The sequence below is a fragment of the Manis pentadactyla genome, chromosome 1 (assembly GCF_030020395.1).
Source record: "Manis pentadactyla isolate mManPen7 chromosome 1, mManPen7.hap1, whole genome shotgun sequence".
NCBI classification, from domain to species: domain Eukaryota; kingdom Metazoa; phylum Chordata; class Mammalia; order Pholidota; family Manidae; genus Manis; species Manis pentadactyla.
Window position 1 is genome coordinate 215790539 of NC_080019.1, and position 13919 is coordinate 215804457.

The 13919-nt window shown below is 37.2% G+C and overlaps 1 protein-coding gene and 1 pseudogene across 3 annotated transcripts in view; both read left to right on the top strand.

The window, feature by feature from the left end:
* Positions 1-13919, top strand: part of CNTN3 (contactin 3) — a 377024-nt gene that overhangs the window by 51733 nt on the left and 311372 nt on the right. The window lies entirely within an intron of this gene.
* Positions 4254-4351, top strand: LOC118908697 (U6 spliceosomal RNA; annotated as a pseudogene).

The following is a 13919-nucleotide window of genomic DNA, read 5'->3' on the forward strand; positions in this document are numbered from 1 at the left end:
ATTCCAACTGTATGACATACTGGAAAAGTCAAAACTATGGAGACAATAAAAAAATCAGTATTTTCTAGGGTTTAAGGGGAAGGGAGAGATGAATAGGCAGAGCACGGAGGATCTGCACAGGGATGTGCTTGATCTGATGTGGTATTATATGTGATCTCCTATCGGATGATTCCGATGCTCTGTAAGTCCTTGTATAGTGGAACTAGTTAAGACCAATCAGCAAAAAAAAGGCGAATGTATGCATGGAATATAGATCACTTTCTGCCAAGATGAATTCTTGCACCTTCCAGGATGGGGGAGTCTGATGTAATCAGCTTACTGCCATGTAGTTTTTCACTTCCTTGTGGGATGGTGCCATATAGCTGCACAACACTGCTCTCCTGATGGCAGTTTGGTGTACTTTGGTTATTAGGCAGACCCTGCTTTTGGTCCCCATCCGTGACTTCCATCTGTGCTGCAACTCCATTTGTATGCTCATTGTGCCAGCCCTGTGGTGGCTGGTGACAAAGCTGGGTGATATCATAAAGCTGGCGTGCTATTCTGCCTACCTTGGTTATTTGGTGCCTCTCTGTTGTGTGTTACCTTGTAATACTGAGATCTTTGCTTTTTGTGCCCGCTCCTGCATTTCTGTTCACATTCCTGCTCTGCAGGTCACCCCATCTCTGATCTACTAATCTTTCTTCTTTTAGGCTGCTGACCAGTGAGCCAAGCTGTTTCCCACTGCCTATTACTCCATATATATTCTTTTCTTGGGATACTTCTTTTTTACCAGAAGATAGGTATGCTGCTCTTTGTGAAGATTTCCCTTCACTGCTGCCTTTCAGGGTCATCTCTGACTGAAGAAGTGGTGCTGTAGTGTACTTTTGACTTGTACCCACACCAACAGCTGGCTCTGGCCTGACCCTGCTCATGCCTGATGCCAGAAATACCACCTCCATGTTATGATGGATTTCTGCTGTGGCTGCCTGAGCCTATGGATTGTTGGGTCCAACTGAACAAGGCTACGATGGGCAGTTTTGTCAGAATCGTCATGTAATGTCACATTATCAGGCATCTCTCTTTACCAGGGAACAGTAGCTCTTCAAGAGCTGTTTTTCAATTGGTGTATAATTCTCCACTGCAGATGGCACACCCTTGTTCCAGGACCCTGCAAGGATGTGCTAGGATTCTCCTGTTGGGACTTGCCAGAAACTATAGAATGCATTTAGCCACCACTGATAACCTTTAAAACTATACCATCTGCCAGGTCAGATGGCCTGTGCACTTCTACTTCAGTCTGCTGCAGTATTTTCCTGCTCTGGGCCCATGCAACTTGGGCAGTCTCCTGGTAAACAGGTCAGAGAAATACTCAGAAGAAAAAGATGCCTACCTAGTTGTGGGAGGTTTGACAATGCAATAATTTCTTCTATAATTTGGCAGAAATGTCTTCCCGTACTCTGAAAGTTTTATGGAAGTTCAGCTATGAGACTGACCAATGGGTATAGGTAGACTTTCCCTCTCACCTTCCAGAATACGTGCTTTATATTAAGGCCTCTAATATCTGCCATATCTTGTTCATTTGATCTGATTATTGTGTTGTTACTGGTACATGTTGTGCTGAACGTGCACATTGTAAGGTCCCTTGAAACTATATTTTATCCACGGGAGGAAGAGATTCCATGTCCCTGGGGCAAGACTATAAATGTGTACTGTTGTCTATCCTATGTGAGTGCCCTGGAAAGATATAGGAAGTTCAGCAATTCATAATTATGAAGTGTAATCAATATTAATGTCAGAAGCTGATATGTTTTATAAGAAGGAAATGACCAATTACATGTGATTTCAGCAAAAGGAATTCTAACTAAAGTGCAAAAATTCCAACTAAAATATTAACAGTTGGAATCCATCTGTGTTCCAAAAGGACAATAAGACAATAACTGACCAAGGAAGGTTTATTCCAGGTATGTAAGAGTAGTTCACTACGTTATCTGAGTCAGTAAATTAGTTTGTAAAAACCATATGACCATAGAAGACACACACTGAAACACCATCCGATCAGGATCGGTTGCCATTCCTCATTTAATATGTAGATAAAATATAAACAGAAAGTGTTTAGATATGATAAAAGCTATGTACCTAGGGTTTAAATCAAGAAACAGGCAAGGATGACTTTGATCACCATTATTTCCCCAAAACTTAATATAACCAAAGCTACATAATTTGGCAGAAGAGTAGACAAACATATTGGTGGACTAGAATATAAAATCAAGAAATAGATTCTAGTATATGTGAGAATTTGATATATACCAAAGGTGGCATTTCAATTTAGTGGTAAATGGATGATTCATTATTTCAGGAGGAGTGCTGGCACAAATGGCTATCCATCTGGAGTAAAATCAATGTTGGGGCCCTTACCCCCCTGCATTAGAAATATGTTAATTACCCTAATTTAATATATATTTTTAAATTCTGTATGGATTAAGGATTTAATATAAAAAAAATAAAATATTAGGGCATTTAAGAGGCTACATGTTTAATGGCATGAACATATTCTTAAGATAACAATGCAGGAAATAGAAAGAAAATACAGACAGATTGTCTGTTTGAAACTTTAAAACTCTTACATAGAAAATATTAGCATAATAAGAATCAGTGGAAAATATGTTGAAGAAAATTTGCTAAGTGGATGACAGGCAAAACGTTAGTATCTGTGATAATTCGTAACTTCTACTTCTATATAAACAGCTCAATAGAAATAAACAAAGGAATAAACAGACAGCTCAAAAAAGTAAAGAAAGGAACTGGTAAATGTACTAAAAGATGCTCAAATCCATGGTAGTCAGGGCAAAAGAGAAAAAGTGATGATATTTGCTTGCCAGGTAGACATATGAACTGTTTCATTCTTTTAGTAAAGCAATCTGATATTGTCTATTATTTTAAAAATTATGTTACACATATTTTTATTTCTGGAATCTATTCCATATCAATGAAAGTGTGTGTGTGTGTGTATGTGTCTTTGTTACATGATAACTATTGAAGTGTTGGAAAGGGTTGAAAACATTTTGGTGCATATATTCATAGTATGTTGTGTAACCATTAAAAGTGGTGTGTTAAAGCTGTGCCAGTTGACTTGGTGATATTTTTATTGGTTATTATTGAATAAGGATAGCAAACTTCAGAAAAATCAGTGTCTTTAAATTTTAAAAATCAATGACAAATACTTTATTAGGTATATATGTGTGCATGAATATGCATGTGTGAATGTATACATGTATGTTTAAATAAAATTAAATTTATAAAAATGGGAGGAAACTGGAAGAATACCAGTTCTCTTGGCTTGTTAACCTGTAAGAAGTGGATGGGAATAACAGAGTGATGTGTGCAGATGGGGGAACAAATGAAGTAGAGAAAAGAAGTATTACAAGGAAATTTAATTTCACTAAATCGGCAAAATTTAAATGAAATGAAATAAATGGAAATTTAAAAATTATTTTGGATGCTTATGAATGTGGTTACTCATTGACTGATTGTTTGAAGTATTTTGAAGTATTAAGAAATGAAACCAAATGAGGAATTTGAAAAAGTTACTAAGCAGTGATGTTGCTGAGAGGTTAAGAGTAGAGGTTAGACCCAGTTCTCAACGAGGCCTGTTATCTCCTGAGGATGATACATAAAGTGCTGGCTACCATAATCAAGACAGCTCTACTGAAGTTGTGATCTAAATGACTCCATTTTTAAAAATAATTACCAGTTATATTATTTGCTTTATATTAGTGAATATCTGGATATCCCTAAGAAAGTGAGTTTCATATTTAAAAATTCTGTATGTTTTGTTAGAAAAAATGATCATGAACTTGTTCTTCAAATACAATTTAAATAAAGGACATTTCCCTTGGCCTTATTGAAGTGATAGCCTGAACTTACTCAGCTCTCCTAGATTTGGGGATGTATTAACAAAATAATGGCATTAATGCCTGTGAATAGACAGGCAGGGTTTTACAGACACCTCAGACACGGTAGTGGAATTTGAATCTAGTACAACCAATATGAAGTAGTGTTAGAATTATTAAAATATTACGGAGGGTGGGGGGATTCCAAAAGGGTAGTTTTCACAAAACCTAAAGGTCGAAGATGGGTGTGGTCAAAGAGCATAACATTCCTACCAAAAATATTTTGATGGGATTAAAGGTTCTACATTGGCCTCCCATCAGGCATTAGAGAAATTTTTGGGATAGCTTTCCATTTAGAAATTTATAAGGCAAATAATAGACACTCTGCTCACTTGGGCAGCACATACACTAAAATGGTACAGAGATGAGCATGGCCCCTGTGCAAGGATGACCTGCAAATTCATGAAGCGTTCCATATTTAAAACAGAAAAATACTCAACTTTTAGTTTGGTGTAGTTGCCACTAATTGCTGTGAATTAACTGTGGGTGTTTCCAACAATAGCCCTGCTGGGCAAACACCCCCACAACTGTCTTCTGCAACTTTCGTTATGTTGTATATGGTGTTTCGGAGTGGCGTCAGGTTTTTCCAGATGGCTTGTTCTTTGCCTCAAAATTTGTAAAGCTGTTTATTTCTTACCTTTGTTGTGCCAGAGATTCACCTCAGCAAATGCAGAAAATGTAAATTCCTTGATCTCATACTGATGTTCTCATTCAATTAATGCAAGGGCATGGAGGGAGCTCTGTAATTGGCTTTTTAAATAAGCACCTCAAGGACTTCTGAAGGAAATGGTTCAAGCCGTGTCTTTCTAGCAGTCTTTAGAGTAGAAGATTGTCTCTATTTAGTACTCTAAATTTAAGAAAGTTTATTTATTCATAAATAGCAGTTTTTGCCTAAAATGAAGATATCTATACATCATTAAATACCTTTTAGTGTTTGTAAAACTGTATTTTAACTATTACATTAAAAGCCAAACATTCTAACATACATTCATTGAAGAAGTCAATAACATGATCTGAGAATGTTTAAAGGCTCCTTTATACTTCAGAGTTTCTCCAAGTCAGGCATATTATTCTTGAGCTGTTCAGTATATATCATCATATCATAAGGTTGTAAACATATATCATAATCTATTGAGAAGAAATTTTAGTAATTATTTCCCCTTTCAATGCCAGCTTGACCTCCCATGTCAGTTCCCCCAATTTATTTTCTGCCTCGTGGTCTGTGATCAATATAGAAAAATCAGTTTGCATTCTTGTAGGCTCTTACATTTCTGGAGTTTCTGATTCATTTAGCCTAAATGATTCTATAAAGTCCACAATTTCAAATGGAAAGTTTATCTTCAACTTGTTAGTCAAATAGGATCAAAAACCGTTTGCAAATAAGTACTAATTTTCTGATGTGTCTTTTAGAAGTCTTTGTACTTGACCTTTTCCACTGGTAAAAATCTTAGTTTGAGAACCTGGTTAGATGGTCGCTTAATTGCTGTTCTGTCCAGTTTCACTTCCCATACCATCTCAGTTTTTCTATCCAGCACTGGCATTTCTGTTTTCTCAGATTGGAAAAGTTGCATCTGTGAAGTCTTGGTTACGTTAATGATGGTCCGTCTATGGCTTTGAATATATGTTTCTTATGCTTGTGCAGTTGCTATGATGATAGTATCCCTTAGGTATTTTTCTTTTGGTGGGGGGGTACATATTAATACCTGTACATAAAATATGAATATTTAAAAATATTTTCTAAGTAAAATTAGGAAACAGTATTGAAGGTCTAATGTGTGATATTTCTTGTGATCGTCTACCAAATTATCTGTGTCATTTTACCTGGAAAATATTTTAGCTTGTTCATATTAATTCATATTGCCTGTGAATATTTATCTTTCTCCATTTCGGATCTCAGAGTATTTTCCCTTTAACATCTGTGTTGTAGAAAAACAATAACAAGTGTCATCACCAGCGCTTTGCCTGGAGCACTAAACCCAAAAGCCTTAGCTTGGCTACCCATTTGTGAAATGTTCTCAGAAGATCTGTCACCAGCAGAGATCATCATGCCAGAGCAATAAATTACATGCCAGTTTTAAAATTTATTTTTCTGGTTATATTGCATTCTTAAATGCCTGTGTATTCTTTCTTATCTGGATTACTTGTGTCCCACTTTTCCATACGTTCCATATATTTTCTGCCTGTGGAATCATTTGAAACCTAGCACATGTTGTTTTTAATTGGTAGGCAAGTTTGGGTAATAGTCATTCATATTCTTTAAGGAAGAAAAACTGAAAATTCATTCTTTCAAACAGTATTTCTTATGCCATGAAGAAAATATAAAGTCATAAGAGAACTTTTTCAGTTGTAAAAGTAGAAAGGAATAAATATCAAAATTAGTGAATCTTTTGAACACTTGGCAATATGTATGATTGACAGATTTACACTGTTAGCTCCCAGCACGGTTGTGTGAATACCACTGAGTTATATCAAATTGGAACATTCATTATTTCTGACTCATCATGTTACCTAATAGTACTTAGTCCTTCTTAGCCGAATAGCTTATGATAACTCACTTAGCTACCTGAATGGATCAGAACTGCATTAAGAACTTTTTCAAATATGTACATTCCCAACCCTCAGATTTTGCTTGAGTATAACAAAACAAAGACATGTGGATTTTGAAAAATCTCCCTAGTAGTAATCCACTATCTTAATGGTCTGATTTATCTTCTTATGATTTTGCAAGTTGCTACCAGGTTAATTTTCCTAAATCACTTCTCTAAATCCATCTTCTTCTAAAAGCCTTGGTGTTCCTCATAGTTATAGGATAAAATTCATATATTTTTGTGTTTCATTAAGCCCCTCATAATCCCAAAATTGGCTAGAACATCTTACAGTTACAGCATAAATTCTAATTTATGCCCTGCACCAGAAGTAGTGGGCCCTTAGTGCCGGAGTCACTATGACTTACTCCTGCACCCATGGCAGACATGAACAATCAGCAGTGGCACTCCTTCCAGTTGAACTCAGATTCAAGAACACTTTTTAGCATAGTTTTTCAGAAAGCTATAACCAAACAGTGAGAGTTGACATATGAGATGAAACCAATTTGCCATCGTATTCTACCTGAACTCTTTATAACGGTCTCCAATTTACAGAAATTAGATGGAAAAAAATCTGTAGTATTTGCTTTTATAGTGAAACATGTTCATGCATACAAAACAATGCATGTTGCTTGTACATAATTTATAAAGAAACAATAAAATAAACTTTCATGAGCCCACTGCACAACTTAAGGAATAGAATATTATCAGTGGCTTTGGAGACAATTTTATGTCCCTCCCTATTCTTATTTTATGCCTCTCTCTATTCCTGTCTCCCTTCTTGCCCTAGGCGTTGGCACCATTTGAATGTGAAGTTTATCATGTTCTTGCCTTTTGTTTTAGTTTACTATGCATTCATGTAACTGTACAACTAAGGTTTATGTTTTTTTGGATTCACATAAGTAGTATTATACTCTTTTCTCCTGCAGTGTGCTTTTTCATTCAGTATGTTTTGAAATTTAATTATGTGACTGTGTAAAAATGGAGTACATTAGTTCTCTCCACTCTATAGTATTCCACTGACTGAATCTACCGCAGTTCATGTATCCATTCACTTGCTGAGGGACACTGGTTTGTTTTATGTTTGTGCCATTACCCGTAATGCTGCCAGGATCATTTTTGAACATGCTGAGTGGTGTACATGTACAGAGTTGCTTTAGTGTATACATCTAGGAGAGAAACTTCTGTGTCTTCAGGTTGATAAATGGTGCACATTGTTGTACAGAGTGATTAGTGAAAACCTCCACTCCAGCAATCAGGGTATATGAGTTCTTTTTGTTTCCCTAACTCACCAACACCTGATATTCTCTAACTTCTAAATTTCTGCCAATGGTTTTCTGAAGATTGTGAGATTTTAATAGGATTTGATATTCTTCTTTTTGACTTTTTATATCTTACATAATGGATTTGTATTACTTATTAAATTAATACCAAAAGTATAGAATATTTTAAATGGAAAAATTGGCTACAGAGCAACTGTGTATTATGACTGCAAACATATAAATTAAATATACCACCCTTGTATGTATGTGTGTATATGTTTGTGTGCATATATATACACATTTATACACACATAAAAAACAGATGAATGATTGGTTAATACTGCTCAATTCAGTGATGCCACTTGGCTGTATCATTTATTCTTTGTATGTGTTGACTTGGGGCTCATTATGTAGTTTGGATAGAGAGAAGCAAAAGAAAGTCTTTAGCAGGTAGGAGGCAGTGTGGGAGGTAGAAGTGTTGGCACCTTCTACCAGCTGTGTCACTTAATTAGCCATGTGCAAATTACTTAATCTCCCAAATTCAAATTCCTCAAAGCTGAAACTTGAGTTCCTCAGTATAAGAGGTGCATTTACCCTATGTCTGCTTGTGTGAACATTAATTGATATTATCCATGTAAAGCACTTTGTGTAGAATACGGTGTAGTAAATGCTCAGCAAATTTAAGTGGCCATCTGCTTAGAGAAATAGATAAAATAAATAACAACACAGAAAATGTGCTAAGTACCAATGTCAGACCCTTGCATTATTTATAACTAAATCCATGTTCATATAAACTCATATGATAAGGATAGAACTATTAACTGTTAAGCAGTACATGAAGGAAATTCCCCAAACTTGAGAAATCTAAACTTGTTGTTTACTACTAGTCTATTCAGACTTTTCCACATTTCCCCACCCATTTTGTTGAAACACAGGTTAGGGGAATCTATGAAGAAAATATCAGAAAAAAGTATAAATAGAAATAGAAACCAGAAAGGAATTGCAGTGTTTGCAGAGCCAGCTTTCTATTTCAAGAATACACTCCCTCCAACATGGAAGGCTGCCAGCCCTCCAAGAGGGAGTGTTTTGCAAACTATGCACTTTCCTCATTCTTGGAAGCATTGTCCCCTTGAGTGGTAACCTTGTAGAAGCCAAGCTTCTCTAATAGAATGTGCTGCATGACAGGTCATGTAGGTCTGGGTTTTATGTGTGCCGTTCTGGACGGCTCTCTGCCAGGCCATTCTGTCACCTCCTCAGAGCAAAAGGAACCTGCTTCCTGAGCACACACCATGTGGAAATGGGAAAGAATACTTTTATGTTTAGATTGTAGTAAAGGACTTGTCTTTGTACCCATGCACTCTTTTTTCCCTACTAACTTCTACTGCTAGTTCTTCCCCCACCACTCCATCTCCTCAGAGTCTCAAAGGAGCAAGGAAAGTAGAGACATGTCAGTGAACTGTAGAGACATACCACTGAACTCAAATGTCAAAATAAGAGGAAATGACAACCATACCTAACAAAACAGCAGAATTAGAATTCCATGGTGGAGACATCTATGTAGGGGCTGACTGGATGTCATCTTAAATTGTTATTTTTTGTTGTTCCATCCCATAGGGTACCAATGCTTTAAACTGAGGAAGGGGTGCATGGATGCTCCAGGAGGTGGATTTATATCAGCTCGAGCTCAAACTGCAGCCTGTTCTTCATTAGTTGAGTGATGATGTCTATATGACTCCAGTTCCATAAGCCTTAGTTTCCTTCTCTATGAGTGGGCACAGTCATAGGACTTCCCTCATAGGGCTGTCAGGAGGATTGAATGAACTCAGTGCTAGGCATGAGATAGTGAGTAAACGAGAGGAATTACTTCAGCATTTGCTTATTAATACTTTAAGAGAAACACTCCTTAGCACCAACATCTGGTACTAAATACTTGTAATAAATCAAATCTCAAAGTTTTTAAAAATGACACTCCTGCCCAAAAAGCCATGCTAAATAGTTGGATCTCATTGTCTCCATCCATCCTGTGCCAGACACATGCTCATTTCTGTCAGACCTATAAACATGAGAGATTGTGAACCCAGAGGGAAGTATCTTAGCACACACTGGAATTAGTATGGGGCTTTCTTTTGAAAATATTAGAAAAAAACCATATGAATATTCTTGTATAATGTGAAAAATCCATTGAACTATTTGTTAATGTACCAAGGGTAATAGTCAAAATATTTATGAAGGAGCCGGCTACTGCCCAATCAGAGTGGGCAACAGCTGTACATTACCCCATAGTTGTGTATACCTGAGCTAAACTGGATTGTGACGAAGAGAGGGGTTCACTTGGCTGCAAATCTTCAGCAATTTCCTGACCTTTAGTTACTTGTCCCTATAGAACCAGCAGCTTTGTTTTTTATTGCTTTCCTATGTTCCTGCCTCAGGGAAGCACAGTTCACAAAAAACATCCCACCTACCCAGTACCTGAATGTCTGCACATCCGTTACAGCCTTTATATGATAAAGTAGTTAAGTTTTCAAAATGCCCAAATGATAATAAACATTATATACTCAGTTACATGCATCCTGATAAAATACAGCATCTCCAAAATGAACATTAAACAGGGTTTTTTTTATTATGATACATCAGAATCCATCTTTTTGGTTGTTCCTTCAAAACATACTTCAAAGCCCTGGTTTTGTGTAATAATAGATGTCTGACTTTGCAATAATTGGGCTAAGGAGGAATACATGGGGAGAGGATTTTAACTGAAGTTAAGCCTTCTTGGCTTTCTTAGCTTGTGATAAAACCTTAATCACTCTGCTTTCAAACTCTAAAATTAGTAGATTATATAACCACAATAAGGAACATTCTTACCGTGCCCATCAAAATGTTTCACAAACAATTATGGATTAATCTGCACAAAATTCACTGAACTAAGTGTCACTCTGAAGTTTGTAGGCTGGGAAATACTTTTTAGTCTTGAAGGAAATTCTTAGGGGTTGGCATCGCGACGCACAAACTCCAGTGGTGCAAGAAAACCCTCTCCCTGTAATTCTGTACCTCAATTTAGACTAATTTATGTTTTGCTTTTGTTGTTTTAATGGAAAATCCACCCTCTGTCCCCCCAGGTGTCCTGTTATATTTTCTAGAGTTTTTGCAAAGTCTTTTGCAAAAAGATTTGTGAAACGGTTATCATGAGCAAGGCTTGGAAGGATGGGTCATGAATCATTTATCCCTCCAGGTTGTCTCTATCCACGTGTCCCTTTCTGTCAGGTTGCCTGGCCCTGTTTCTGTTTCTTTGTATCTTCTTTAAGTCCATTTACAATGGAACTCTGTGTAACCATTCTTTTCTTCCTACTTGCCACTGCCCTGTGGACTTCCAGACCTCCATGCCTCCATCGGGGCTGGGAAATACTTTTTAGTCTTGAAGGAAATTCTTCCTTCTCTGTTATGTGTTTCCAGCTGAGGCTTTTGTTGAATTTCTCAGTGTTTTCTTGGAAACACCATGTGCTTTTAGAAACAACTCATTTGTGGACCTACTTGAACTTTTCATTCTGCCTCCTCTTTCCCTGTAACAAGGAATCGCAGAGCTAACAGAAGGCAGAGATTCAAGCAAATGAACCCACGTTTAAAATGTTATAACAGCCACAGAGGTGAAGATGCCTTTCAGTTTTGTCACTCATAGCTAGAGCTAGAATTTGAAGCTCACTGTGTCCTAGCCAGTAGTTCCTGAATGCATCGATGACCCTGCAGCAGAATTACTTTTGGAAGTTTAAAACAAAGGAAAACAAAATAATTCTGGGCTTGGTGCCTGGAAATTATGATGCAGTGGGACCAGGGGATCAGGTTTTTGCATAGCTCCCCCAGATGGTCTGATACAGAGCCAAGTGTGGCAACTACTGTTCTAAATCTAATGTTCATTAATTCAACACATATTGTTCTGAGTGTCTACTGTGGGCTGAGTCCCTCAGGGTTAGGTTTTGGGTGTACAGTGGGGCTGTGCATGGAAATGGCTCTGCAGAAAGTGAGCACAGCAGAGCTTATCTTTATTTGAAGAAGAGTTTCTTAAGAGGTTTTCTTTTCTTCTTGTTATGGTGGTTGTGCTAATTGTTTCTCCTTTTTAACTGTGCACTCCATGACCTCAAACTCCTGGCCTGCAGGCCACATCTTTGAGTGTTGTTAGGTCAGCCAGCCCTCTGTTCAAAACAAAAAGAATTGTCAACATGAGAACAGAAAGACAGATTAGCAAGATTATCCAAAACTGAGAAGCAGCTGAATAGGCACTGGGCAGCTATGTGCTGTCCCCACCTGGCACTCTTCACTAAGAATGTTGTCTGGTTCCTTAATGTCATATTCTGTCATATTCTGCATATTCAAACTCGTATTCTGAGTATATTAGGAACATTGGAGTAGGCATCTGTGAAAACTATTACTTGTTTTTGTTATTCTGAAATGGGGAGGCCTGGTTAAGGGCATTTGTTCTGGTTCTAGAAAATGAAATGTCTCCAGATGATCACATGGTGGTACTTAATCTGGAGGGTCTAAAGAACAGGAAGGAAACGGATTCTCTTCTCTGAACAAGTTGGAAATCACAAATTCCTTGAAGCATGATTATACTAAATGTAGTCATCCAGGCAGAATTCTAGGTGCTGAAAAACGCCTTTGGTTATTCAGAGTTGGACCTTTATTTCCAAATCTGCACATAGCTTTTTGGTAAATTCAGTTCCATCACCTAAATCAGTCTGTGTGGGAAAATGAAACCACATTAATTACTATTGTATGAACTGAAATTTATCAACTCTTACTTAGTTGCATCTCCAAGTTTTCATTAAGGCCTTCACACATTTCCTGCCAGTAGTAATAAATGCTTTCTTAATATTTTTCATATGACATGCATAGAAAATGTCAGTGTCTCTATGGCACACTGAGGGAGAGAGGGGGAGGCTCTTTGTGGCCTGAGGTAGCTTGTGCACACAGAGAGCTGGGGAAACTGCCAATCTGGGCACAGTCTTTAGAACCCTCTGAATTTTGGTCGCAGTGTTTTGGTTCTTAGACATGAGCTCATTAGTGGATGCATTAGAACTATCTCATTGAGTGAAATGAGAATGAACTATCTCATTGAATAAAATACTTTCTACAGAACAGAGATTTTTCTCCTTTGAAAAGTGAGGGAGATGCACACTCTCCCCCACTGTCATACTTCTCCCAATGAAAAGATAAAACAAATATATTTTTTAACTGAAGTATTTACGATTAGAAAAAATATTGACTTGTCAGTAGTATGCAGTGTTGTTTATTTGTCCAGGAGCAATGGAGTGGTTAACTATGCTCTTCAGTATTTTTAGCGGGAAAATGCATTTTGGTTTGAGGTTTCAAAATGAACTGCGTGTAATTTGCAGACATATTTTTGTTTGGTTGACACAAATGTTTTGAAGTGTGGTTTTCATTAGTTGCTTACTAATGTGTGAAAACTGGAAGGTCTCATATAAATGCTTGTATGCAGAGTCTTCTGATAAATCAAAGTGTCTGCAGCCCTGGGCTCACACTGCACTGTATGGACAGCCCCCAAGACTGAGTTAAATGGGCACACACACTCCTGTTCTCAGGCTCACCTCTTATGGTTTTGTACCTGTACATTTAAGGTTACTCCATACACAGTCAGTTTCAGGTTCCCCCTCTTCCTTTACCATTGTGGTTTATGGGCTTCCTCTGAACCATTATTTACTTGTATGAAAAAAAAAAGAGGTTTTTTGGGGAGGGACCTGGGGTACTTGTTCTCTCTTTGTCTCCTGAGCTGTATTGCTGTGGGTATAAATTCAAGCTGCTATCACAGTTTGCCTCAATTTAGATTTACACTTCCGTGTTGATAGAGCGGATGTTTTATACACCTAGATACGGCCCCTAATAGGTGTGAATTCTAAGCAGATAACTATTCATAACCACAATTAGCATTTCTAAGGGTGTCAAAATCACTCTTTTCATTGTGATAAAGCAACTTTGAAAAACACAGTTAAGAAAAAGTGTTTTAAAAAATGGTGTAAGCAGTCCATGAGCAGTTGATGTCTTCTTAAAATGAGTTAGAGACCTATGTTTGCGTTAGTATTTTTTTAACTTTTTGATTAATCTCTAGTCAAGGTGCCAATTACATTCAATTT